Here is a 26,677-nt window from a genome sequence, read left to right as displayed (position 1 = left end):
AGCACAAGGGCCCATCCAACATGTTCCACTATGACTCACCTTTAACCTATTAAGCAAGAATCTAAATGTGTTTGATCAGATGAAAACTCCAGACATATACACACATATACACACGTTTAAGTGAATTAAGGTATTTCAGTATCTCCTATCTCAGTCACGATTGCAATGTCTGTTTTCAATTAGGGGTTTCCCCAAAGCTTAGATGCTTCCATAGACTGGCACATTTGAATCCTCTAAGCATTGCCATAGCATTTCTGCAGTCGTTTTTTTTCCAGTCTGGCATTTTATTTTAAATTTCTTTAAATGATGAAATGGCTTAAAGAATCAGTATATTTTCTTCCAATTTGGTTATAATATTTAGCATTAAGAATCTTTTTTTGCACTCAAGAGATATTTTCTGTCATTTTACTTTGTATTTTATGTGCTTGGGAGCAGAAGTTTTATGCCATTGTAGAACTTAATGCATTTTTCATTTTTCTGCTGAAAAGCTGTATCAGCCCCACTGTCACTTCGGTACCTTAGTGAAGCTGATATTCTTCTTATGTAAACTTGAATAGTGGTAGGCTATTCAACCATGGAGTGCATATCAGGCAAGTATAATTCTGCAAAAGCAAAATGCTGTGGAGATGGGAAACCTGAAACACAAACAAAAAATGCTGAAAATACTCAGCAGGTCAAGCACCGTCTGTAGAGAAAGAAACATTTAACAGTTCAGGCTGATGACCTTTTGTCAAAGCTGGAAAACGTTAAAGAAAAAACAGATTTTAAGCAACTACATAGGCAGGGAAATGTTTGGTGGAGTAGAGGGGTGTGGTGGGATAGTTAAAGCACGACAAGCGAAACTGAAAGCAATGAAGATGAACAGGGTAAAAGAGTAAAACGGTAATCTCAGCAGAGAGAACAAAACTTCTTCAAGATGGGCATTCCTGGAAGAGAAATGGCAGTGAATTAAACATTAATATAAAAGCAAATACTGTAGATGTGGAGATCTGAAATACAAGCAGAAAATTCTTCAAGCATTCAGCAGGTCAGGCAATATCTGTGGAGAGGAAAACGAAGTTAACCATTTCCTTTCGTCAGAACTGGAAAAATTTACAGATGTAACAGGCTTTAAACAAGTACAGAGGCAGGGAAATGGAGGGGGGAAACAAGAAGGGAAACAGAAAACAATGAAGATGAACATATACGTATGAATTAGGAGCAGGAGTAGGCCACTTGGCCCCTCAAGCCTGCTCCACCATTTAATAAGATCATGGCTGATCTGATGGAACCTTAACTCCGCATTCCCACCTACCCCTGGTAACCTTTCACCCCCTTGCTTATCAAAAATCTATCTAGCCACCTAACCTTCTGCTTGGCCCCATACTGCTCTCATCCAATATACTCTTTAATATTTCCCTTCCCTTTTCAAGCAACTAATTGTATTTGAAATAATTTATAGGCTCAGCTTCAACAATGGCTTGTGGCAGAGAATACACCCATGTGAGGAAATTCTTTCTAACCTCCCTTTTAATTCTTTTTGTGATTATCTTTAATTTATACCCTCATGTTAACAACCAGTGGAAATAATTTATCACTATTAATTGTAACCCTCATAACCTTAAAGGCATTCATCAGGTTCCATCCCCCCTCCCCAACCTAAGCCCATTAACCTCCTCAGTTTTCATGAAAAAGACTTGACTTCTCACGTCTGTCTTCATGACCTCTCATCCCTAGTAGCAGCCTAATGAATCTTGCTGCTCCTTTCCATTCCTATTATATCATTCCTGTATTGAATGTGTCCAAACTGTACATAATAGGTGAGTCATAACCTATGGTCTTGTACAAATTCCAGTATTTTAATACTGAGTTGTCTTTTGGATGATAATAATAGCATCAGAACTAAAACAAACTTGAATGAGTTGGATGCAGTAATTGTAGCAATTAAATATGTGATTAAAACCTAGATTAACTGAGATTTAAGATTTAATTGCAAAATTAGTTTGATTTTTTTTATTCGCTTGACAGCCCTGGTTTATTTCCAACATGCATTACATCACATTTTAAAGCATCAAACTACATCATCCATTTATCTGCCCATCCTGCCGTCATATCTATGTCTTCCTGTAGGCCATCATGGCCCTTGCCACAATTTAAAACACCCAATTTTGTGTCAGTGTCAAATTTCATTGGTGAATCACATGGGACAGAATTTTACATTTGGTGTGCGGGGGCGGGCCCGACAGGCCAGAACGGAAAATGATGTGCGATGACATCGGGCGTGCGTCCCGACGTCACTGCGCACTGTCACGATATTTCAGAAGGCGGGCGCACTATGAGGGCGGAGCCGCGCCTACCATTAATTAACGGGCCAGTTAAGACCAATTGTCTGTGATTTTATGCAGCCCCGGCGATTTTCAGCGTGTTGCACGGGTGCAACGGGCAGGCGGTAAGGCCACATTTTCAAAAACCTCATTCACGGGCGGGATAAGAGGGGTGTGTGTACTCGCTAATGCAAGTTGTTTGTACTTTAGATTATTACTACTGTTACTTGCTTGTGTGAACAGGACAATTTCATTTCACTTCAGAGCTGCTTTGACAGAAAGAACAGGCTTCAGTTCAGGACTCTGGAGGACTCCTACCACTTGGGGCCTTCCAGGTATCAGGCAGCTTTCCCTTACCCTGGGAATGGGGATTGTGGTCTCCGCTGGAGGCACCTTCTCTTCTGAGGAGGGAGGGCCAGAAGGGGGAGGAGGTCAGGTGTCCCTATTCAGCCTCCAGGGGAGCCACCTGTGAGAGGAGAGGCACAGGCACAAGGGACGCAGAGCCAAAAGGAAGCCCAAGCAGAAGGGGCCACAGAAGACTCCACTATCCTGCTGCCAGGGTTTACAGGTGGCGATGCAGCTACCTCAATATGCCTGAGGTGCAATGCTGAAGGAGGCGCCGCCTCTCAAGGGGGACAGTCAACTCTATCTGTCAGATGGTCGGCCCTGAGATCAGCTCCAACTGTGTGGGTGGACACCCCATGCCAGTGGCGCTGAAGGTCACAGCTGCCCTCAACTTCACTGCCTCCGGCTCTTTCCAGGGGTCGGTGGGTGATCTTTGTGGAGTCTCCCAATCAGCTGTCCATAGTTATGTCAAGCTGGTGACAGATGCTCTGTCCAGGCATGCATTGACTTTCATTCACTACCACATGGACGAGGCCAGCCAGGCACAGCAAACCAGAGGCTTTGCAGTGATTGCTGGGTTCCCTCGCGTCCAGAGTGCAATAGACTGCACACATGTGGCCATCAAGGCGCCAGCGGGTGAGCCCGGTGCCTTCGTCAACAGAAAGGGCTTCCACTCCATGAATGTGCAGATAGTGTGTGATCACAGGATGCAGATTCTGCAAGTCTGTGCAAGGTACCCTGGCAGCTCCCATGACGCTTACATCCTGAGACACTCCCAGGTGCCGGGGCTCTTCAGTACTCCAGCCCGACTGGATGGATTGCTGCTGGGTGACAAGGGCTATCCCCTCAAAAGGTGGCTCATGACACCTCTCTGCTATCCAAGAACAGAGGCCAAGCAGCGGTACAATAGGAGCTATGCCTCCACAAGGGCGGTGGTAGAGAGAGCCATAGGTCTTCTCAAGATGCGCTTACGATGCCTGGACCGCTCAGGGGACGCACCCCAGTACCCACCAGATCGTGTGTCGGTGATAGTGGTTGCTTGCTGCGCCCTGCACAATCTGTTGCTGGAAATGGCAGATGCAGTGGAGGAAGATGTTGATGCAACTGCTCTGGCAGCAGACGATGAGTCCAGTAATGAGTCCGAGGACGAGCACGGTCAGGGTATAGACACTGACATGGGCAACCTCCAGGGAGGCAGGGACACCCGGGAGGCTTTAATCCGACACTCCTTCAGCTAGCCTACCAAAGATAAATCACCAGCACATGCCAGGGCTGCAGGCTCCATACTCAATACATGACAGGAACATTTGCCTGGTGAACAATATGCACTATGTGCCATTTCAATAAAGTTCAATGACAAACAAGTCACTCATAACATCATGGGTTACCCTGCACCTGCAGAACTAAAGAAGCACCCGAAGGCTTGTTGAATAGAAACACATTTACTGGTGTGGTGCCAGGCATACATAATACAAATTAAATTGAAAAGTGTTATCCATCACACCTAATAATAATTAACGTAAAAGTGGGGGGAAAAATATCACCAGTGATAAGCCCGTGTTGTGCTTAAGGTGATTTAAGTTTTCACTTGCGGGTGCTATGTCTAGGTGCTCCCACCTTGCTGGCACCAGCATTGGAGACAGCCTGCTGACTCTGCTGTCCTGTTGGCCTTGATGACCTTGGCGGGCGTCCTCTTGCCTGTGGAGCCTGTGCTGACCCCACCTGGGAGGGAGCGGCCAGTGCCAGGGCTGGCATCACCCCAGTCGCCTCAACGGTTGCCATGGTCGCTGGCAGAGGGGTGGAGGATCTGCTGCCATCATCCGGAGCACCCTGAGAGGAGCCCGCAGTGATGACAGGCAGCTCATGCGCCAACGTGAGGTCACTTTGGACCTCCCTGCTCACCATTATGGATGGGCACCTAGCTGGGATACTGGATGCCCAGTTCATCTCCCACACTGACAGTGACCACCTGAGGTCAATGCCGCTGTGAGGGCTTGCAGGTCTGAGCACATCCCCAGGAACTCCTGATTCAGCTCCTGGAGGAGCCTCTCCATGTGAGTCGCCACTCTCTCCATACAGGAGGCAGTGCGCTCGGCCATGAGGGTCATTGCATTGTTCATGTCTGCAAGGACTCCTCCACAACAGAGAACATGGCACGCATTCCCTCATGGATCCCCGCCAGATCCTCCCGCACACCCTGCTGGACTTCCAACATCTGCTGCCTCAAGGACAACTCCAGAGGCACATCATCAGCCACTGACTGAGCATGTTCCTGGTCCCCAGCAGTCGTCCGACTGCCGGCGTCCTGGGCACTCTCTGCCTCCGCCTGCACCTCAAGCGAGTGTGAAGTGCCCTCACCGCTGTGCACCGAGATACTATCCGCCGATTTAATGCCCATCAAGGTGCTGGTATCTGTTCTGGTACCTGCCTGGCTGAGAGGGTGTGATGCTGGTGCGTTTATATCCTCTGTGTCCTCTGGGGTGAGCGGCGGGCCTTCAGGCTCCTGACCCCAACGGACTTCTGGTGAGGCTGAAAGTAAGAACAAGAACATGTGATTAGTTAAAGTAGTTACACTGTTACTGTACATGCCTGGCACCCAGATCAGGGTGCCCTCGTCTTTCCACTGTCAATGGAGATTCCATGTTCGAGGCTCACATCAATATAGAGACTACAGTGGAATGGTTGCTATTACAGACATTCTGACCTCAGTGCACTGCACTCTTACCTCCCTGTTGCACCCCAACCTCACTGCAGCCGGTTGATCTGGGTGCTTGGTGCCTCTCCAGTTCCGGTGCCTCCTGCTTATATCTGGACAGGATTAGAAGGTGGGGCGGTCCTCCGCCAGTCCACAGCCTCTCAGCATTATTGTGTGCTGTCTTCTCCTGAAAGGACAGAGGAGCACTGATTAGTCCACCCTCTACCTGCATCGACATTGCAGCCTGGCCAACCCCACCTGAGGAAAACCTCGCAGGGCTCAGCCCATTCGTGACCCTGGAGCCGCAAGACACTCAGTCCAAGCAGCCAGGGCTCACCCCCTTACCCAGACGCTGCCTCATTGACATTTTCCACGCACATTCTAAGAACTCTGAGGTCCAGGGTGGGGGGGGCAGCTCCTAACCGCCGTGCTAAGTGACCCTTGCCAACACGGTACTCACCCTTCCCGACTGCAGGATGTCATTGAACCGCTTACAGCACTGCACCCATGTGCGCCTCACATCATGGGAGCTCACCCTGGATGTCCCCTCCTCCCAGGCATTTTTGGTAATGGTGGGGGGTCCTCCTCCCGTCCCTGGGGACAAGTATATCCTGGCGTGCTGCCACCTCCTCCAGGAGGGGAGTGAGACACTCGTCAGAAAAACACGGGGCCAACTGCCCTGCCTACCTGCCCTCCTGCCTGCCGTGTTCAGCATTGGACCCGGCGGACATTGAGCTCCCGCCCCTGCCCGCCTCTTCTCGCTGATGCCAAAGTCGTGTATTACACTGGGCGGGCCTTAATTGGCCTGCCCTTGTATAATGGCAGTGCGGAGCCAATCGCGGGCAGCGGTCAGATTCCCAACTGCCCCCGTCCAGTCCCCGCCAAGCCCGCCCGACCAATGTAAAATCCTGGCCATGGTCTTTTGTTAGGAACAATTTTACTTTTCATATTTTTTTAAATTTACTTACTGTGTGTGTTGAGTTCTTGTCTCTCTCCTTACTTGTGGGAAGGAGGCAGATGAAAGAACAGCTAACTATTCAAGTCAGTTCAGAGACTTGGATGTGCATTTGCTGTTGGTGTCAGATACCAATGCCTCAGGCATAGCTGGAGTGCTTGTAGGTAACTTTGCATTTAAAGTGTTTCACTTGCAAATAAAAGAGCAGCAGAAGGAAAAATTATGATGAAAATACTATTAATTTTCAGAACGGCCATAGGTTTCCCATATGAGCTATATCAAACAGAGGCCAAATTACCTCAGGCTGGCCTGCTAGCAGTCAGTTAACAGCATTATTAGCAGCAGCCTAGCAACATGTCACCTCTCCTGCTAATTGTCAGTCAAAGGGGGGCGGGGTGGAGAAAAGAGGAGTACACAAAAGAAATGTATTATTGTAAAGTTGCAAAGTTCCTGTAAAAAGAAACTATTGCACAATGGAAAACATGAGATTTTCTCCACAGATTTTCAACATAGTGATCTTCCCATAAATTTGGATTTTCTTGTCACAGACAAACCTAAATATCATAAGTGAAACCTGTTGGACTTTACATGCTTTAGCTTGCCTATTCTTACTTGTCAAATTCACAAAAAGCTAGTGATAAATTCCACTTTATAACCGATTGCATAAAGGTCAGACTGTTCATTGTTAATTTGATTTTCCATAATGGAACATACCACTGTAGCTACAATGAGGAATGATAGACCTCATTTGAGAGATCAGGGGTGAATAATTCCAGATTCTAGAATAATATGGTGACAGTTAAAGCATTTCCTTTCCATCCTGAGATTATATTTTACTTATTTTGGTACCTTTAGTGAAAAACTATGTTTGAGTATTCAAGTGATTTAATTGTTTTATACAAGCTTCTACTTGTCACTAAAACTGGCGAGCAGAAATAAATAGACATTATTACAAGGTTGGAACTCAAGTCTGGTAGCTTTATTTTGGGATAATTAAAGTGATGGGTGCAGAGTGGAATTTATTTCCCTATTTTCTTAACAAGTTCGGCCTGGAAAATCTTCCAGGTCAAGAAAATACACACACATGCAATGCTTGTCTGAGATTTGGGATGAAGGTACATGTGAGAGCAGAGTTCTCCACGTCTGTTTACCCCAGACATTGGTTTGAGAGTGCCGAAATTAATTTTAGTTAGGACTCTTGCAGCCTATAAACAGATTTCATCCCATCGGTTTGGGTTAGAATGAAATCTAGGTCAACAGGTGAAAGGGCACAGTGCTCACCCAGTACATCATGCAACCTCTGTGCATGGGTTTGTTTTGCATTTTTAGGAAGTCAGGAAAAGAAGAGAGGAAAACAAGAGAGGATGGATGTGAGAGAAAATTAATGATAAAATCCTAAGCAATTGTTAATGGCAGTCATGGCATGGAATTTAATGCCCTCCCCAAGGTTTGGAGGTGTGTGGGGCATTTAATCGGGTGACGTGGAGCAAGTGAGGACCCTGCAGCCTTCCCGCCACTGCCCCAGTTAGATCTGGGGTGGTATGGCTCATGGATGGCCTTCCTGCCCTACCTGTCACCACTTGAGGACCTTAAGTGGACAATTAATGTCCACTTAAGGGCCTCATCCTGTTGCCACAGGGCAGTTGCCAGGCGGGAACCCCAAAGTGTGCTCCCAGGGGAGCCCTTGCTGTCAAGCACTCACTGCCTGATCGAGGGACCCAGGATCAGGAAGGGGGAGGCCCGCTGAAAGTCAGCCCCTTGTCCTTGCCTCCAAACCCCATCCCCTCCCTCCTGAATCCCCCACCCAGGACCCCAAACCTCAATCACCTGTAGCCTCTGCAATCCTGAGACTCTGCATTGCCAGCAGCTGCCACCACTCCCACTGGCACTGCCTGCAGTGGACAGCTGCTGCCCTCTGGCAGGCAGATCCCAGGGGGTGTTATTTCCAACACCCCAGGTCCTGAATCCTGGGGGAGAGCGGCGGCTGAACACTTAAGTGCCTGACTGACACTTAGCATGGCGGACCTTTCCCAAAGGAGGTGACACGGGATTTTTGTCGGCTCACTGCCAGTGGTTGAGAGTCCTGTCACCTGAATTAAATTCCGCCCATGGTTTAAACCCACTTTTTAAATTCCTGGTGGGATTTTTCTTTATTTTTTCATGGGATGTGAGTGTCATTGGCAAGGGCAGCATTTGTTGCCCATCCCTAATTGCCCTTGAGAAGGTGATGATGAGCCGCCCTCTTGAACTGCTTTAGTGCTTCTGGTATAGGTACACCCAAAGCGCTGATAGGGAGGGAGTTCCAAGGTTTTGATTCAGCGGCAATATATTTCCAAGTCTGCATTGTATGTGGCTTGGAGGAGAACTTGCAGGTGGTGGTGTTCCCTTGCATCTGCTGCCCTTGTCTTCCTCGGTGGTAGGTTTGGAATGCGCTGTCGAAGGAACCTTGAAGAATTGCTGCAGTGCATCTTGTAGATGGTACACACACCTGCCACTGTGCATTGGTGGTGGAGAGAATGAATGTTTAAGATAGTGGATGAGGTGTCAATCAAGTGGGCTGCTTTGTTCTGTATAGTGTTGAACTTGTTTAGTGTTGTTGGAGCTGCACTCATCCAGGCAAGTGGAGAGTATTCTATTACACTCTTGACTTGTGCCTTATAGATGGTGGACAGGCTTTGGGGACTCACTCACCACAGAATTCCCAGCTTCTGACTTGGTCTTGTAGCCACCGTATTTATATCATTGGTCCAGTTCAGTTTCTAACCAATGGTAACCCCCAGGATGTTGATAGTGGGGGTTTTGACGATGGTAATGCCATTGAATGTCAAGTGGAGATGGTTAGATTCTCTCTCATTGGAGATGGTCATTGCCTGGCATTTGTGTGATGCGAATGTTACTTGCCACTTATCAGCTCAAGTCTGAATGTTGTCCAGGTTTCACTGCATGCGGGAGTGGACTGCTTCAGTATCTGAGGAGTCGTGAATGTTACTGAATGCTGTCCAATCATCATCGAACATCCCTGCTTCCGATCTTATGATGGAAGGAAGGTCATTGATGAAGCAGCTGAAGATGGTTGGGCCGAGGATACTACTCTGAGGAGCTCCTGCAGTGATGTCCTGGGACTAAGATGATTGACCTCCAACAACCACAACCATCTTCCTTTGTGCTAGGTATGACTCCAACCAATGGAGAATTTTCCCCTGATTCCCGTTGACTCCAGTTTTGCGAGGGCACCTTGATGGCACACTCAGTCAAATGGTGCCTTGGTGTAAAGGGCAGACATTCTTACCTCACTTCTTGAGTTCAGCTCTTTTCCCCACGTTTGGACCAAGGCTGTAATGAGGTCAGGAGCTGAGTGGCCCTGGTGGATCCCAAACTGAGCACTGGTGAGCAGGTTGTTGCTGTGTAAGTGCAGCTTTACAGCCTGTTGACAACATCTTCCATCACATTACTGATGATCGAGAGTAGACTGATGGGGTGGTAATTGGTCTGGTTAAATTTGTCCTGCCTTTTGTGTACAGGACATAGCTGGGCAATTTTTCACATTGCCAGGTAGATGCCAGTGTTGTAGCTGTACTGGAACAGCTTGGCTAGGGGCACGGCAAGTTCTGGAGTACAAGTCTTCAGTGCTAGAAGGTTGTCAGGCCCAGGTCAGTATCCAGAGCTTCTGATGGAAGGTCAGTGACCTGAAACATTAACTTTATTTCTTTCCAAAGATGGTGCCTAATCTGCTGAATATTTTCAGCATTTTTGGCTTTTATTTCAATTTTTCACACTTGCAATGTTACCAACAATTTAAACATCAGCTCTGCTGAATGATTTAAACAGGTTTCTTAAAAGATTGGGACAAAATCATTATCTAAATGAGAAAATTAGAACACAGTAGAATTAATATGCGCATTAAAATGACATGGGAAGCCATCTCATTATCAGTCCCTTGGGGATATCCGGTATCAGTCTCTCTTCCAGAATGAGGCAAAATTCATCAGTTTAATGATCAAGCATTTCAATCAGAGTGAAATGCAATCTGTGCAGGTCTGTTTTGTGTCACCGAGGTTCAATTTGTATCAGGGGCTGACAAAATTGGGACCATATTTATAAAAACTGTACACAATGCATAAAGGATATCACATGGGCTGAAGTCTGACACAGGAGGAAAACAGTTTTAATGGGCAATAACCATGAAAATAAAGTGCAGTTTACAAACTCGTTCTGAATCCTAAGGCTGCATCGTTGAACCTGATTAACCTGCATCCTTCTTTGCAAATTGTACAGGGGCATTGGGAGTGATTTTATTTTGTTTTCAAGAACTCTTAATTCTCAAAAGAAGGTTAATAGCAGAAACCATGGCAGACAGCAGAAAACTATGGATTCTGCTCATTAAATCAAATAATTTGAGCTGGAGTGGTAATCAGGCTTTATTTACAGGCAACTAGCATATCATACACATTAATTTAAAGCTTTGTAGCTATGACTTTTTCCAATACTGGCCCAGAATTTCACATTCTCCAACAAAATAATCTTCTAACTTATCTAAGGACTTATCAGTGTTGGGGCCCTTGCTGTCTGTTGTATATAGTAACGATTTGGACTTAAATGTAGGAGGTATGATTGGGGAGTTTACAGATGACACAAAAATTGGCCGTGTAGTTGATCGTGAAGAGGATAGCTGTTGTCTCCAGGAATGATATCAATGGTTTGGTTGAGTGGCTGGAAAAGTGGCAAATGGAGGTAATACATTTGGGGAGGACAAACAAAGCTAGGGAATACACTGTAAACAGGAGGATATTGAGAGAGGTAGAGGAAGCGAGAGCCCTTGGATGCATGTCCACAGGTCCCTGAAGGTGAGAGGACAGGTGGATAGGGTGGTAAATAAAGCATATGGAATGCTTTCCTTTTTTGAACAGTTCTGGTCACCACATTACAGGGAGGACGTAATTGCTCTGGTGAGAGTGCAGAGGAAATTTACGAGAATGTTGTCCGGGCTGGAAAATTGCAGCTATGAGGAAAGATTGGATAGGCTAGGGTTGTATTCCTTAGAACAGTGGAGGCTGAGGTGTGACCTAATTGATGTTTACAAAATTATGAGGGATCTAGATAGAATAGATAGGAAAGACTTGTTTCCCCTGGCTGAGGGGTCAATTATCAGGGGGCGTAGACTTAAGGTGATTGGTAGAAGGATTAGAGGGGACATGAGGAAAAAGTTTTCACTCAGAGGGTTTTGGGTGTCTGGAATTCACTGCTTGCATTGGTGGTTGAGGCAGAAATGCTCAACTCATTTAAAAGACGCCTGTTTCTGCACCTGAAGTGCTGTAACCTGCAAGGCTACGGACCAGGTACTGGAAAGTGGAATAAAAATGAATGGCTAGTTTCTTTCTTTTCTCATTTTTGGCTGGCCTTGACACCATGGGCTGAATGGCCTTTTTCTGTGCCGTAACTTTTCTATGGTTCTATGGATTCCATAAAGACATTCTAAAGCTTACTAACTTCTCTTTTCAAAGCCTTTTATAAAATTATCAATTACCTAAAAGCATCCTTCAAATGTCCCAAAACATCAGCCTTTCTTCCAACTTCTTGTACATTTCCAGCATTTTCTATCTTTACATTGGGGGAAGTTTTCCAAGACTCCATGGTGGTACATAGCCTCCTGGACAGTGGTCAGGAACCCAGGCCCTCAGCTAATTCTCACTCTTCCTGATTTTTCAATCATCAATTTCTTTGCACTTGTATGAACTCCTTCCTACATTTTAGTTCATGTATTACATGTTGCTGGGTATTCATCAGTGTTTGTTCTCTCCTTTCAATAATATCTTTCTTTATTTTTAGTTGCTGTTTAGCTTTAATTTTACATTTTATGTAGGGCTAGTATGATGGGCATTCCTTGAGGGGTTCTGAATAACTGAGATGTGGGAGATGGGTTTGTGAGGGGCTAAGACAAAAATATAATTTAGTGCGTGAACTTTTAACTTACGTTGCTTAAAGCAGCATATAAGGGGTTAAAACCCACAGTACACTATGGACAGAATTTAATGGTAGCCCATCCACCAGGGAGAGAGCTAGTGACAACCCAGCCATGGCGATTCCAGGTTTCCCCCCTCCACCCCCCAACCTGATTTAACGCCATCAGGCACTTACATGATAGGCGACGGGGTCCTTGGTGCCAATGAGACAGATGCCTTGCTTTCGAGAGCTGCCAACCAATCAGGCCAGCAGAACCCCAGTACAGGTGACACCACTGGGAGTGGTGGCCACTGTCGGTTAAATTGCCATATGATTCAGAAGAGTTAGGAACTATATTATTATGTGCATATATACATGTATATCCAGAATACCACATCACTCAACAACAGCACTGAAGTCTCTGTACTAAAGCAATTATGTAGCCTTCAATGTATCATTCCACAGCACATGGTGAGATTTGAAAAATACATTTAATGTTAGCTCCTGTATCTGTAAAATTGTGTCATTGTTTCAAACTTCTGGGAATCACAGGACATAACATGGTGGCAACAGGTGTCTGTGAGAGAAGTCCAAACATTTTAAACAGGTTTAATGCAGAATTAGATTAAGAAAAATTAGCCCAAATTATAGGCAGAGAGAAAGAGAAATGGAGTGAATTTTATGAAAATGAAACAGCTGCTGCAGCAATGAGCTCACAGCTCTAGCCCAGGGTGAATTGACAGGCTGATGATGCCAGAGGGGCATTTGAGAAGTTTAAACAAGAGTGCAGATTGACATTCAGTAGTTTTCTGCAAGGCACTCGTGATAAGGAATGGGTCAGCTACATCCTTTTGTGGGCAGGAGAGAAAAGTTTAGATCTTTTCAATAGCTGGGAGATGAATGGGGATGACAGTAAAAACCCAGAAGAAATTTTTGAGAAGTTCAGCACACCTCTCCAGTCAAAATCAAACCATTGGATTCACTGATACGAATTTCAAAAGCTGAGGTAGGAATCAGGTAAGCCTGTTGGCAATTTCTTAACGACATTGAGAAATGTATAGCCAGCAAATATAAATTCAGAGAAATGGATGAAAGGCTGGTAGATCAGCTCACATGAAGCTCTGCACACCCGGAAGTACAAAATGCTATGGTTGGAAAAGATAAGCTCACAATATCACAGGTGATTGACACTGCCGGAGCACATAATGACACAAGTAGACAGATAAAGATGCTGAATACCCAGACAGCTAGCCTTCAGCTATGTCAAGGGAAAGGCAGCAGGCTGTTGTTGTGAAATGGTAAGAATGTTGAGTTCATAATCAGAAGGAAATGTTCCGCATGTGGATCAAACTGCAGAGCTTGTGGAAATTCAATCACTGGGAAAGGATGTGCAGAACAAAGAAAGAAGATGGTAAAGGAGTTATCAGAATCAGAGCAACAGGGTAAACAAGAAGGAAAAAGAAACCAAAACATCCACATCCTGGACGATGTTTGAGGGTACAATAGGCATAGGAACCATAAAACTGCATGAAATGTCTAGATGTGACAGTTCCCTGAGAAAAGAAACTCACACAACCATTCAGATCAGGAAGAAGGTGAGAAATTAGCGCACACCCATAAACCTGAAGCTGAAGCTTGATACCAAAGCACAGGGTAACATTATCCCGCTCAGACTATACCAGAAGATCTTCCCTGAAATTTTGAATGAAAATGGTTACTCAAGGAAAGATGCTCTGAAACCAAGCAATATCATGCTAACGGCACATGGGGGACTGAGATTCGACAGTCAGAATGACCAAAATCAGACGGACACACAAAGGAAAAGACAGTAACTATGTTCTATGTCATGGAAACAGGTTGTTCTGCTGTTCTTGGGCTGAACAGTTGCAAAGAGCTGCAGCTGATCTCAGTAAACTATGAGATAAAGGAGGTGTCACTGAGGATTGAAGATAGTACACCCATTGGAAAGCACCTTCAGATCAGAAGCAAGAAAGATCCAAAGGAATGCAGAGTGTTTTGATGAGAGAGTTGGATGCTTTGATGATTTTGAGTATCATATCACTATTGATCCAGAGAAGAAACCAGTGATTCATCTCCCTACATAAAGTACCAACGGAGCTAAAAGGAAAGTTTGAAAGAGAGCTCCAAGAGCTGGAAGAGAAGAAAGTGATCACCAGAGTCATCGCTTGGAGAGAGAAGCCAAATGGACGGCTACAAATTTGCCTGGATCCCAAAGATCGTAATCAAGCAATAAAGAGGAATTACTACCCTACTCTAACACTGGAAGAAATCATGCCAGCATTGGCAGAGGCAAATGTTTTCAGCAAGATCGATGCCAGAAAAGGCTATTGGAATGAGAAAACTTCACTACTGACAACATTTAACACAGCCTTTGGATGGTATAAATTCCTGTGTTTATCTTTGGCCTTAAAGTGAGACAGGAAGTGTTCTAGCATAAAGTGGATAAGACATACATGAAAGGAGCAGTCGGCATAGCTGATAATATCCAGATTTATGGTGTAAATGGAAAAGATCATGACCATCACCTAGATGGAGAGAACCAGGAAAGCTGAGATCAAGTTAAATGCAGACAAATACGTTGTGAAGGTGACAGAATGCCAGTTTTTCAGAATGGTCTACACACCTGACAGAGTCAAGTCAAGTCCTGAAAAAGTCACAGCTATCTCTGAAATGGAAGCTCCAAGAATCAGAAAGATTAAAAGAAAACAAGAAAGACTTGAGAAGCTTCCTTGGTTTGATCCGGTACATGAGTTCTTTGATACCTCACATGTCAGAACACAGAGCAAACCTCCAAGAGTTGATGAGAGAAGATGTTTGTACCAGTGGTCAGAGTCAATAGAGAAGAGTTTCAAAGAAGAAGGATGCAAGAAGACAAGTTCATCATACCAAAACAGAGAAACCTGTCACCCTGCAAGTAGATGCTTCTGCAGAAGGAGCAGCCCTGATACAAGAGGGAAAGCTGATAGTATTCACATCCAAATCTCTAACATCAGCTGAGACCAGATATGCCATCTCATCACTGAAAGTGATGAATACCAAATGCATGAAATGGAGGAACAACATCCTATCGCCTAAGCGACACTGTGAATAATGTTCCTAAGAAAAGAAACAAATTATAAAAGACTCTTAGGGATGAACTTTATGGAGGTATTGGTCGCCTCCCACCCCCACACTGGTCGTAAACCAACTTTAAAGACTTTAAAAAAGGGACTTTCACCACTCAGTGGAAGGAAGCAAGCAGTCCCATGAAGAAAACAACGTGGACTAAGGCAGTCTGGGATTTTCCGGTGAGGCGGGATTGGGCACACTAGGGCAGGTGGGAGGAGGGTGGGCGGGTCGAGGTTTGAAGGCTGGGGGTGGGGTAGGCACAAAGTGGGGGAGTACTACATTGGAGGGGTGCTCCCGATGTGCATAGGTCACCCCAAAGGAGGTACCCCAGCTTCCTTCCCACTTTTTCACCAGAGTTAGGCGGCCTTCCCACTCTCATCTGTGCACGACCGCCAACTCCATTTTGGGCGCGGAGATGGAATCAGGCCCTCAACTCCCCCTTAGTCGGGCAGTTAAGGCCTCAATAAACCTAAGGACGGGCTAGCAAGCACCTGACCCATCCACCATTTCATGGCAGCAGGTCAGGAAGGCAGTGGGCTAGCCACAAGTCATATTTTAAATGTCCCCCTCCAAAAACATACCCAACCGGGGGGCCATAAAACCCAGCACCTAAGGTGTTCACTTTAATTAAAAAGTTGATTGCTAATCTTCTTTAGTGTTTAGACATAATATCTATAAAAAATTAATGATTGGAACTGTTATAATGATATATAGAGGCATTATATTTTTTTTAAAAAGGGAGATGTAGTTGTTTATTCAAAAAGAGTTAGGAACTATAACATTATGTGCGTGTGTTCATGTATATCCGGAATGCTACATCATGCATTGCTGTATTACAGTCAACGTGTCAAAGTAAAAATATATCGCTCTGCAGCACATGGAGGTCTGGAAACATACATTTGATATCAGCTCCTGTATCAGTGTAAAGTAATGTGAAATTTTGAATTCCTGGGAACCACAAGACATAACTCTGCCCATACTGAGAAAGGGCCGAGAAACAGGAGGAAAAGTGAGGACCCCCCTGACTGGCCCTGGCAAGGGGGATGGAGGGGGGTTTAGTTTAAAGGGAAGGTGGGGGGCTTTGCCTATGGGCAGCACTTGCCGCCAGCAGGCCTCTCTGTTGGGCATGGACTGCTGAAATAGAAGGAATCCTCCCCAACCGCACTGAAGCCATACCCACCGAGGTTTACCTGGCAGGTTGCCCACATGGTGTAACCCGCCCACTGTTGGTTGAATACCACCAGCGGCAGGATGAGGCCTTTAAGTGGCCATCCTCGACCCTTCCCACTCTGAATTTAACTGGTGGTTGGGAAGGCAATGGGGTGCCCAACCCCTACTTTCCAGCCGGATTATATGGCTCCTCCTAGCTCTGCCTCTTGAGCATTAAATTCTGTCTTACGGCTACAAAATCAGATGCATTGCACCACTGGAGATGGTGCCAGGGAAGCTGGAGGCCCTCCGAGTGGGAGGGCACACTCAGCACCTCACGCTGGGAATCCTGCATGTGCAAGTCTCTTATTTGAGTTGAAAGCTTTCCAACTGATGCTCCCATGTCATCACTCAGCCCAAGCAGCTGATTTGAGGCTGTATTTGCAAACTTGGACCATTCAGGTCCATTCTAGAAGGCCCTACCCAACAAAGGTTTGTGGGGAACACTTCACCCCACCTAGAAGCCATGCCCGGGATGGCTCAGGTTCAACAAGGAGGCGATCACTGAACCTCCTTCAACCCGACCAGGAACCTCACACCAGGTTGAGGAGAACCCTGCCAGATGCTATCAAGTTCACTGATGCCTTAAATTTTTTCGAATCCTGACCCTTCCAGACAGAAGCAGGAGACAACTCCAATTTCCCCCAGTATGTTGTCTGTCAGAGCTTCTGGGAGAACACAAAGGCCATCTAATCCGGACCAGGATAGTATATTGTCTTCTCGCTTGGAAGGAGAAGCAAGATTAAAGGGCACATGACTTCAGCAGGATAACAGGATTGCCATTGGAGCAGGGTGCCATGACATCCCACCATAGCAACTGGTGGAATTTAAATTCAATAAAAGTAAATCCAGAATTGAAAAGCTAGTCTCAGTAATGGTGACCATGAAACCATGATTGGTTGTTGTAAAAAAACCATCTGATCGACTAATGTCCTTTACTTCTCTCATAATATAAATCTTTTCATGGTGCTAATATTATCAGTAACCTTTGGGAAAAATAAACACACTGCTTGACCTAGCTTCTCTGGCTAGGTGTAACACCCTACCATCTCTTTGAAATGCAAACTACCCTAATTTATCTAAAAATGCAAATTCCCCTCACCTCACATTCTAAAACTTCAGCCATATTTATGTATTTAGCATTTCAAACCTAGCTTCTTTTGATGAGTCAAAACCTCCAGACCAGCTGCCTCAAATTCAATTAAATCCCACACACATACACACAGAAACTATCCAGACCCCACTATTAACCTACTTCTACAATAAATCATAATAATATTATGAGAATTATTATATTTTCGTGACAAGGCCAAAAAGGGATGGGCAACAAATGCTGACCTTGCAATCAGCGCCCACATCCCATGAAAGAATAAACAACAAAAAAAAAGGAATGGGTAGAGGTACAGGAACTGCAAGGGGTTCCAGTCTAGTTGTTTTGTGATCATGCCAAGAATATTATATTGTTGAATGCCTGCTAACCTGGTAGCATCCACAATGCATTCAATCCTTTGCCAGTTGGCCCTACCAACATCTTCAGTCCTCCTAGAGGGACCAGAGACTAGCTGCTTGGGGACAAGGGCTATCCACTCTACACATGGCCGGTGACACCCTCTAAGATCCCAATGCATGGAGAGTACACATACAATGAAAGCCAGGTAGCTCCAAAATGGCAGTGGTGGCATCAAATCAGGGCTACATACTGATTGACATCATGAGCTGCCTGCTCTGCATGCTGCCAGCAGTTGTTAGATGTGAGTACAGGCTAGCCCCATTGGAAATGTGCAAGCGCATCATAGATGCTATTTTGGTAGATTAGAATCCCTTAGCATCTAAAAAATGGGCACTACAGAGCCTAATTTTGCTCCCCTTGTGATGAAATGGCCTATTTAGGCTGAAGGCTACATTCCAGTAAAAGTGCAGGTTCTAGCTGCATGGATGGATGTCGCTAACCAAGTAAATGCTGACATCCAGGTCCGCAAATGAGAAAAGTATTGGCTTGTACCAGAAGCAAGGATAAGGTGGGTGTGCCTTGTGCTCACGTTCATTGTGGAGCCCATCAAGCATGGCACAAGCTTAAATTATCTGCATTACTCCAACTCTAGTTGAAACTCTCATTCTTTCAGTTGGAATTTTCCAGTCGGCCAGGCCCTCCACAGTGTCAGGAAAGGCCAGGAGGTGGCCTCCTGGTGGCAAGCTGGTGGGGTGGGGGGTGGGCTAAGTGGGGGTGGAAGCGGGGAGCACTTCTCCAGGCAGGAGAAGCTTTGAGGCTTTCCTACCCCACAATAGTGGCCAAGAACTGCAGCCATTTTTTAATTAAAACTTTTTTCAAGTTACTGAAAAGGTGCCTCAAGATGGAGGTTCTTTCTTTCTCCCTTATCTTCAATGGCAGACTGCAGCTCCTTCTAAGTTGGAGTGCTTCCCCTTGGCCTTGCAGCTTCGAGAGCCCACCCGCCACCCTTAATTTGATGGTGAGCACAACATCTGGCCACCAACTGGCCCATTCAAGGAAGATCACTGCTGGGGTGATTGCCAGAGGGCACCTTTCCTGACCAATATCTAGGCAAATTATAGTGATACTCTGTAATCATAACAATAAGCCTTACTCAGTACAACATTTCACATGCCACCACATGATCTTCCACTCTGAAAGCGGACTGGATCTACTCACTTAACTGAGGGTCTTTGTTGTTCGGGCACTGGATAACACGTGTTTTTAGTTATTTAAGATAGATGATTGAACAGTAAACTGTATAGCACCATGAAACATACATCACTCTACCTTCATAAAAATATAAACCACAGGCTTTCAACAGACATTGTGCAGCCTGAATTTGGTTTAGCTTCCAGGCTAGGCAAGCCCAAAAACTTTAAACACATACCTCTTCAGCTGTTGGCTAGAAGACCAGAAACTCACTGCAGACTTCTGTCGAGCTATAAATGAGGCCCAGCATATTTCATATTTTGATGAGTTATCCATCAACAATAACACCAACTTGCATTTATATTACTTGGCTTTGAATATGGTCAAATATCCCAAGGCACTTCTCAAGAGAAATCATCAAAAAAAATTGACACCAGGTCACATAAGAAGATACTAGGACATGTGACAAAAAGTTTGGTTAAAAACAGTGATTTCAAACAGTATCTTAAAGGAGCAGGGTGAGGTAGAGAGATTTAGGGATGGAATTCCAGAGCTTAGGACCTCGGCAGCTGAAGGCAGGGCCACCGAAGGTGGGATGATTACAATTGGGGACACACAAGAGGTGAAAATCTCAGAGGGCTGTTAATCTGGAGATGGTTAGAGAAAAATAGTGGGAGCAGGCTATCGAGGGATTTGAAAACAAAGATGAGAATTCTAAAATCGTGGTGTTGCCAGGGCAGGAACCAATGTAGATCAGTGAGCATAGGGTGATGGGCGAATGAGATTTGGTGCATGTTACGAAACAGGCAGCAGAGTTTTGTATGAGCTCCAGTTTACGGAAGGCCTAGGTTGGGAGGCCAGTCAAAGTGGACTACAGTCAATCAATGACCCTGACCCTCTCAAAGGTCTCAGGCAGAGCTGTTAAACAAACTCACTGCCCCAAGTTGCAGTCTGATTCTTTGAACTTTGTCAAGGTGCCATTGGACCACCTGCGCAGCTATACTGAAAAAAAGCCAGTCATCGGCTGAATTACCAGGATAGGATCATATTATGAGAGTTGACCGGGCTAGCCATCCTACTGAAAGTGCAGAAAAGTCTGAGAACTGGGCTAGCTGAATCCTACTTGTGTCACAATCGAAAATCAGGAGTTTCTGTCTATCTTTAACTACTGAAAGATTATGGCCTAGATTTTCTGAATGCAAAGCATCTACATCGGGGTAGGACTTCTGTCTATCCCTGACACCCATCCTGACTGAGTATGGTAACATTCAGAGCAATCATACAAACTGCTTTCAAAAGACATGTGGCCTGTTCCAGAGACATCAGAACATTGGATTCCAGGGCCTAACCAGCAGCCTTCGATTCAGCCTTAATGGATGACGGCTAACAAATGTAATTCAAATGGAATATGCTTCATATGTACAGGCATATTTCATTCCATATGTTTACTATCTGGAACAGGGGATGGGAAGGGAGGAAGCAGGATATGGCGGTGTTCCCAAGCTTATTTTTGACCCTATCTATCCTAAATCCATTTGAGGGCCAGCAGGACAAGGTCAGAAAGCCTACGCTGATGGGTACGTCTCACAATGAAAAACTGCAATTAAAAGAAAACCACAGCTTTATGGAAGAGACTCATGTGAAACATTAACTATTCCCTTCCAGATGCTGTGTATTTCCAGTATTTTTTGTATTTAATTGAATCCCAGCATTCACAATTCTTTGTCGTGTGGGGAACTTCCATTACGTTAACTGATCAAATAATCTCTCATCATCTTTGAATGTCATTAACTGATGTCTGATAATTATATTTCAGATCTTAAAAGAACAAATACGAAATGAACTTTCAATTTTTCATTCTAACATTCAAAGCAAGGGGTTCAAAAACCAAGCACAAATGATAACATCATTTAGAATAGTTTGATGACTTTTAAAGCAGCCCCCTAGAGATACCAATTATTCAATAATGATAATGATATGTCATTTCTCTATGGGCCGGCAGTTCCCACAGGCATCATTAAAGACTGCAATTATTAATACCTCATAAGCTGGTGAGTTCACCTACCTGTTGTTGGCTCTTTAAGGCATTTCCATCTTCTGCATATGATCTCCTTTAAAAATAAAAAAAAAATCCTTTTCAGAAAGTCAGTAGTTGAAAACCCATTGATAAGACTGAAATCCTAATAACATAGTTGAAACCCAATGCAAGGCTGAAAACACAAAGACTGAAATCTTGATGATAGAGCTAAAAACCCAATGCAAGGTTGAAAACCCAATGATAAATCGCAGCAATTCTTCCCTCTTGAAGTGGCTTCAGATAAGAACAAGACTGTGATGTTAGTGAAGTAAAAATCTCGGGAACCAACTTATCAAAAAAGTGTTATTGAAAGAAAAAAAGGCGTAGCCACCTGCAGGTTACTTCTGCTTGAAGCAGAAAGAGGAAAAGGCAAATTGGTGCAACCATATTTGTTGTCAGATAATATTTACCTGAAGGGATTATTCTTGGTTTTTATGATAATGATAAGCTACAGGTCTCCAATGTATTCATTTGTTTCAGTAAGCTGTATATGAAGATTGAGCTTTTAAGGGAATTTTTTCAGTAATACTCCTACCCACATATTTGCTATCATCTAATCAGCAAAGTGAACAACAAGATATGGAGGAAATAGGGGAGGCTCTGATCATCATTTTCCAATCCTCTCTGGCCAAAGGCATGGTACTGGAGGGCCTGAGGGTTTTTAACATAGCACCACAGTTTAAAAAGGGAGGAACGGATAGACTGAGAGAGGCCAGTTAGTCTCACCTCAGTGGTGGATAAATTATGGGAAAAATTCAAATGGACATTATTAATTGTCATTCAAAAAGGTGCAGATTAATCATGAACAGTCAGCATGGATTTGTTAAGGGAAGGTCTTGTCTAAATAACTTGACTGAATTTTTTGAGGAGGTAGCAAGAAGAACCAATGTGGGCAGTGTGTTTGATGTAGTCCACACGAATCTTAGCAAGGCTTTTGGCAAGGTCCCACATGGTAGTCTGGCCAGAAAAGTAAAAACCCATGGGATCCAATGGAAAGTGGCAAGTTGAATCCAAAATCAGCTTAGTGGCAAGAAGCAAAGTGTAATGGTCAATGGGTGTTTTTATGATCGGAACTCTATTTTCAGTGGGAATTCCACAGGGCTTATTACTAGGTCCCCTGCCTTTCACGGTATGCATCAATGATTTAAACGCATGGAGTATGATTAAGAAGTTTGCAGATTTAGCTGTGCGCTTGATAATAATATATATACCTAGTCAGGTGGGTAGAAAGAAAAAAATCCATTTGCCACTTGCTGCCCATCCAGAGAAGTGAAGGAATGCATCTGGGGAGAGCAAACGAGGTAAGGAAATACACAGAGGCACCTTGGAGTGCGTGTCCACAGGTAGCAAGTCAGATGAAAAAGGTGGTTAAGAAAGCATGTGGGATATTTTCTTTATTAGGCGAGGCATAGATTATAAGACCATGGAGGTCTGCTAGAACTGCACAAAACACTACGTAGGCCACAGCTAAAGTACTATGTACAGTTCTGGTCATATCATTGGAAGGATGTGATCGCAATAGGGAGTGGTGAGGGAAGATTTATGCTGATGTTGCCAGCACAGCAGAATTTCCTGTTCTCGTCCTGAACTAGAAAATTTCATCAATTTAACATCCAATTTTCACCCTTCTCTCACAAACGAATAGGCCACAAGACAGCCCAATCCCCTATTTTATAAAATTCATAAATAGCATGTAAATGATTGTGAATTTAATTAACTCAACTCACAACATATGATAAATGGACTTTAATACAAAATGCAGAGTGCAAAACACCTTTAATTTTTATTCTGTAAATTAAGCAGACCTGCATTTTGCAACATATTGTAATCATTTGTATATTGAAATGTTCATAATTGTGCAATTCTTTTAATTCATACTTTATTTTTATTTTAATGATTGTCGATAATGCAATGAATTATGATTATTTGTTTTATTTGTATTGTTATCACAATTCGGCACCTACGCCATGATGATTTTTCAATAAACCAATTATCTATCTTTCTTCACATGGTCCATCTCCACCTCTTCCTTTCCCTTTCTATGCTTCTCTGTCTCCATTTCGGATGGCAGATGTTCATGATTCTGCCATTCATACCTTCTCTAAACACATCTTTTGTTCCTTTACTTGCCCCATTATCACTCCCTTTGCAATTTAGTCTCTCACCTTCCACCCTATCGCAGACCTCCCCTTTTCTTATTCTCACCCTCTCCCCTTTCACTTGCTTAAAACCTATTTTATCTCTAACTTTTCCCAGTTCTGATGAAAAATCATCAGCCTGTAACATTGTTTCTCTCTCACAGACCTGCCGCACATTTCCAGCATATTCTGTTTTTATTCAAATAGGCTGGATTTGTTTTATTGGAATAGAAGAGGCTGAGGGAGTTGAGGTATATAAAATGAGGAACCAAGAAAGAGCCGATAGGAAGGACTCATTTCCCTAAGCAGAAGCGTCAATAACTGGGGAATTATATTTTTAAAGTATTGCTGAAGAAAAGAGACATGCTGTTGAAGCTTTCCGTCTTGCACTCATTCAGGACAGATCCAGAATCCCAAATTTCAAAGGGAACAACGTACAAAATTACGAATTAGGAGCAGGAGTAGGCCACTCAGCCCCTCAAGCCTACTCTGCCATTCATTAAGATCGTGGCTGATCTGATAGTAACCTCAACTCTACATTCCCGCCTACTCCCAAGAACCTTTCACCCCCTTGCTTATCAAGAATCTATCTAGCTCTGCCTTAAAAACATTCAAAGGCTCTGTTTCTACTATCTTTTGAGGAAGAGTTCCAAAGACTCACGACCCTCAGAGAAAAACTTTCTCTTCATCTCTGACTTAAATGAGTGACCCCATATTTTTAAACAGTGACCCTTAATTCTAGATTCTCCCACAAGAGGAAACATCCTCTCTACATCCACCCTGTCAAGACTCCTCAGGATCTAAAAGGTTTCAATCAAGTTGCCTCTTACTTTTCTAAACTCCAGTGGATACAAGCCTAGCCTGTCCAACCTTTGCTCATTATTCAACCCACCCATTCCATATATTAATCTAGTAAACCTTCTCTGAATTGGTCCTAGTGCATTTACATGCTTCCTTAAATAAGGAGACCAACACTGTATACAGTATTCCAGATGTAGTCTCACCAATGCTCTGTAAAACTGACACATAACCTCCCTTTTATATTCAATACCTCTCGCAACAAACAATAACAGTCTATTAGCTTTCCTAATTATTTGCTGTACCTGCATAATAGCCTTCTGTGATCCATGCACTAGAACACCCAGATCCCTCTGCATCTCAGAGCTCTGCAACCTTTCACTATTTAGATAATGTTTGATTTTTATACTTTCTGCCAAGATGGACAATTTCATATTTGCCCACATTATACTCCATTTGCCAGATCTTTGCCCACTCACTTCACCTATGTCTTTTTATAGCCTCCTTACGTCCAACTTACTTTCCTACCTATCTTTGCGTCACCAGCAAATTTAGCAGCTATACCTTTGGTCCCTTCACTCAAGTCATTTTTATAAATTGTAAAAAGTTGAGGCCCCAGCACTGATCCCTGTGGCACACCACTCCTTACATCCAGCCAACCACAAAAAGGCCCATTTATGCCAACTCTGCTTCCTGTTAGCCAGCCAATCTTCTATCCATGCCAATGTTGCCCCCTACACCATAAGCTTTGATTTTCTGCAATAACCTTTGATGTGGCACCATTTCAAATGCCTTCTGAAAATCGAAGTACAGTACATCCATCAGTTTCTTTTTATCCATAGCACATGCTACTCCTTCAAAGAACCCCAATAAATTGGCGATACATGATTTTACTTTCACAAAACCATGTTGACTCTGCATGATTTCCTTGAATTTTTCTAAGTGTCCTACTATTACATCTTTAACAATAGCTTCTAACGTTTTCCTATGACAGATATTAATCTAACTGGTTGGTAGTTTCCTGCCTGCAGTTTCCTGCATTTATACTGCATGAAAGGGTGATGATTGGTTTGCAAGTCAGCTTTCATTGGTTGAGGTATTGCCATGAAGAATGCACCAGGGAGCTGTTGTCCCTATGCTTTTAATTCAAAAAAGGCACAATGCCTGGACAAGTTTCTTTTGCCTGCAGAGGACAGGTTCCTGCATGTGAATTATTGTCCAGGCATTGTGCTTTTTTTGAATTAAACAAAAGTATGGGGGACAATAGCTCCCTGGTGCATTCTCCATGGCAACACCTCAGCCAATCAGAGCCAACCAATCAGCACCCTTTTCTCATGCAGTATGAATTGCTGCTCTCTTTGAAATTTGTCATTCTTGCATCTGTTCTATTGAGTACAAGATGAAAAGCTTTGACTACATGTCTTTTTCAGCAATACTCAAGTTCTGTAATACCGAGCAACTATTTTTAAAGTAATTGCTAAGGATTTGAGGGGAGCTGAAGAGGATGGTGAGGGTCTGGAACTCACTGCCTGAAACGATTGTAGAGACAGGAGTCATCACATTAAAAAAAATACTTGGATAGGCCTTGAAAACTACAGGGTCTTGGGAGGCCAGAAAGGGTGATTAGGCTGGACAGCTCTTTTGCAGTCAGCACTGATACAATCGGCCAAATGACCGCCTTTTGTGCCATAATTTTTTTATAACTCTATAGTGATTTACTAGTGATGGTGAAACTGAAATGTACTAGTTTGGGCAAAGTGTTGGACTCTGCAGGGTTGGTTGGTAGAATCTAAACAGCTATCATACTCTAATTCAAGTATATAATCCTGTAACAAGTCAGCTGGATCAGATTTCTTTAAAATTGTTAACTAAGCTAGTTGTGCTTTCCAGCACAGTAGATTCATATCAGTACTAGTGGCTCCACTGAAATAGGCATTCTTAGCCATTAACCCAAAGAAATCCCAAGAGTCATATGTTTGTTTGCAGAGTGAATTGGGACCTAGCTGTCCATGTACACAAATCACAAAGCTAGTGCTCAGATTAAAAAAGGCTAATGTAATGTTGGTCTTTATCTCAAAGGGGGTTGGAATGCAAAAATGAGCAAGTGATACTTTGGTTGTATATCTAGAGCAATGTTGTTTTCAGGGAATAGGTATTTGGCCTTGGGGGAGTTGATGCATGTTACTTTAAAGGGTTAAATTGAAGACAGGGTGCATAAACTTAGCTTGTATTCCCTTGCATTTAAAAAGCTGAGGGTGATCCAATCAAGGTGCTTAAGATGATGGGATTTTATAGTGCATAGAAAAACTACTTCCTCAGATGGGAGTATCCAGAATGGGAGGTATGAAACTTAAAAATTAGAGAATTTGGCCATTTAAAAGTCAAATCAGGAAGCAGTTTTACACAAAACGTAGTGGAATCCTTCCCCCAAAGCCAGAGTCAAATTA

This window comes from Cetorhinus maximus, chromosome 3 (genome assembly GCF_964194155.1).
Source record: "Cetorhinus maximus chromosome 3, sCetMax3.hap1.1, whole genome shotgun sequence".
Taxonomy (NCBI): Eukaryota; Metazoa; Chordata; class Chondrichthyes; order Lamniformes; family Cetorhinidae; genus Cetorhinus; species Cetorhinus maximus.
This window is presented reverse-complemented; position numbering follows the sequence as displayed.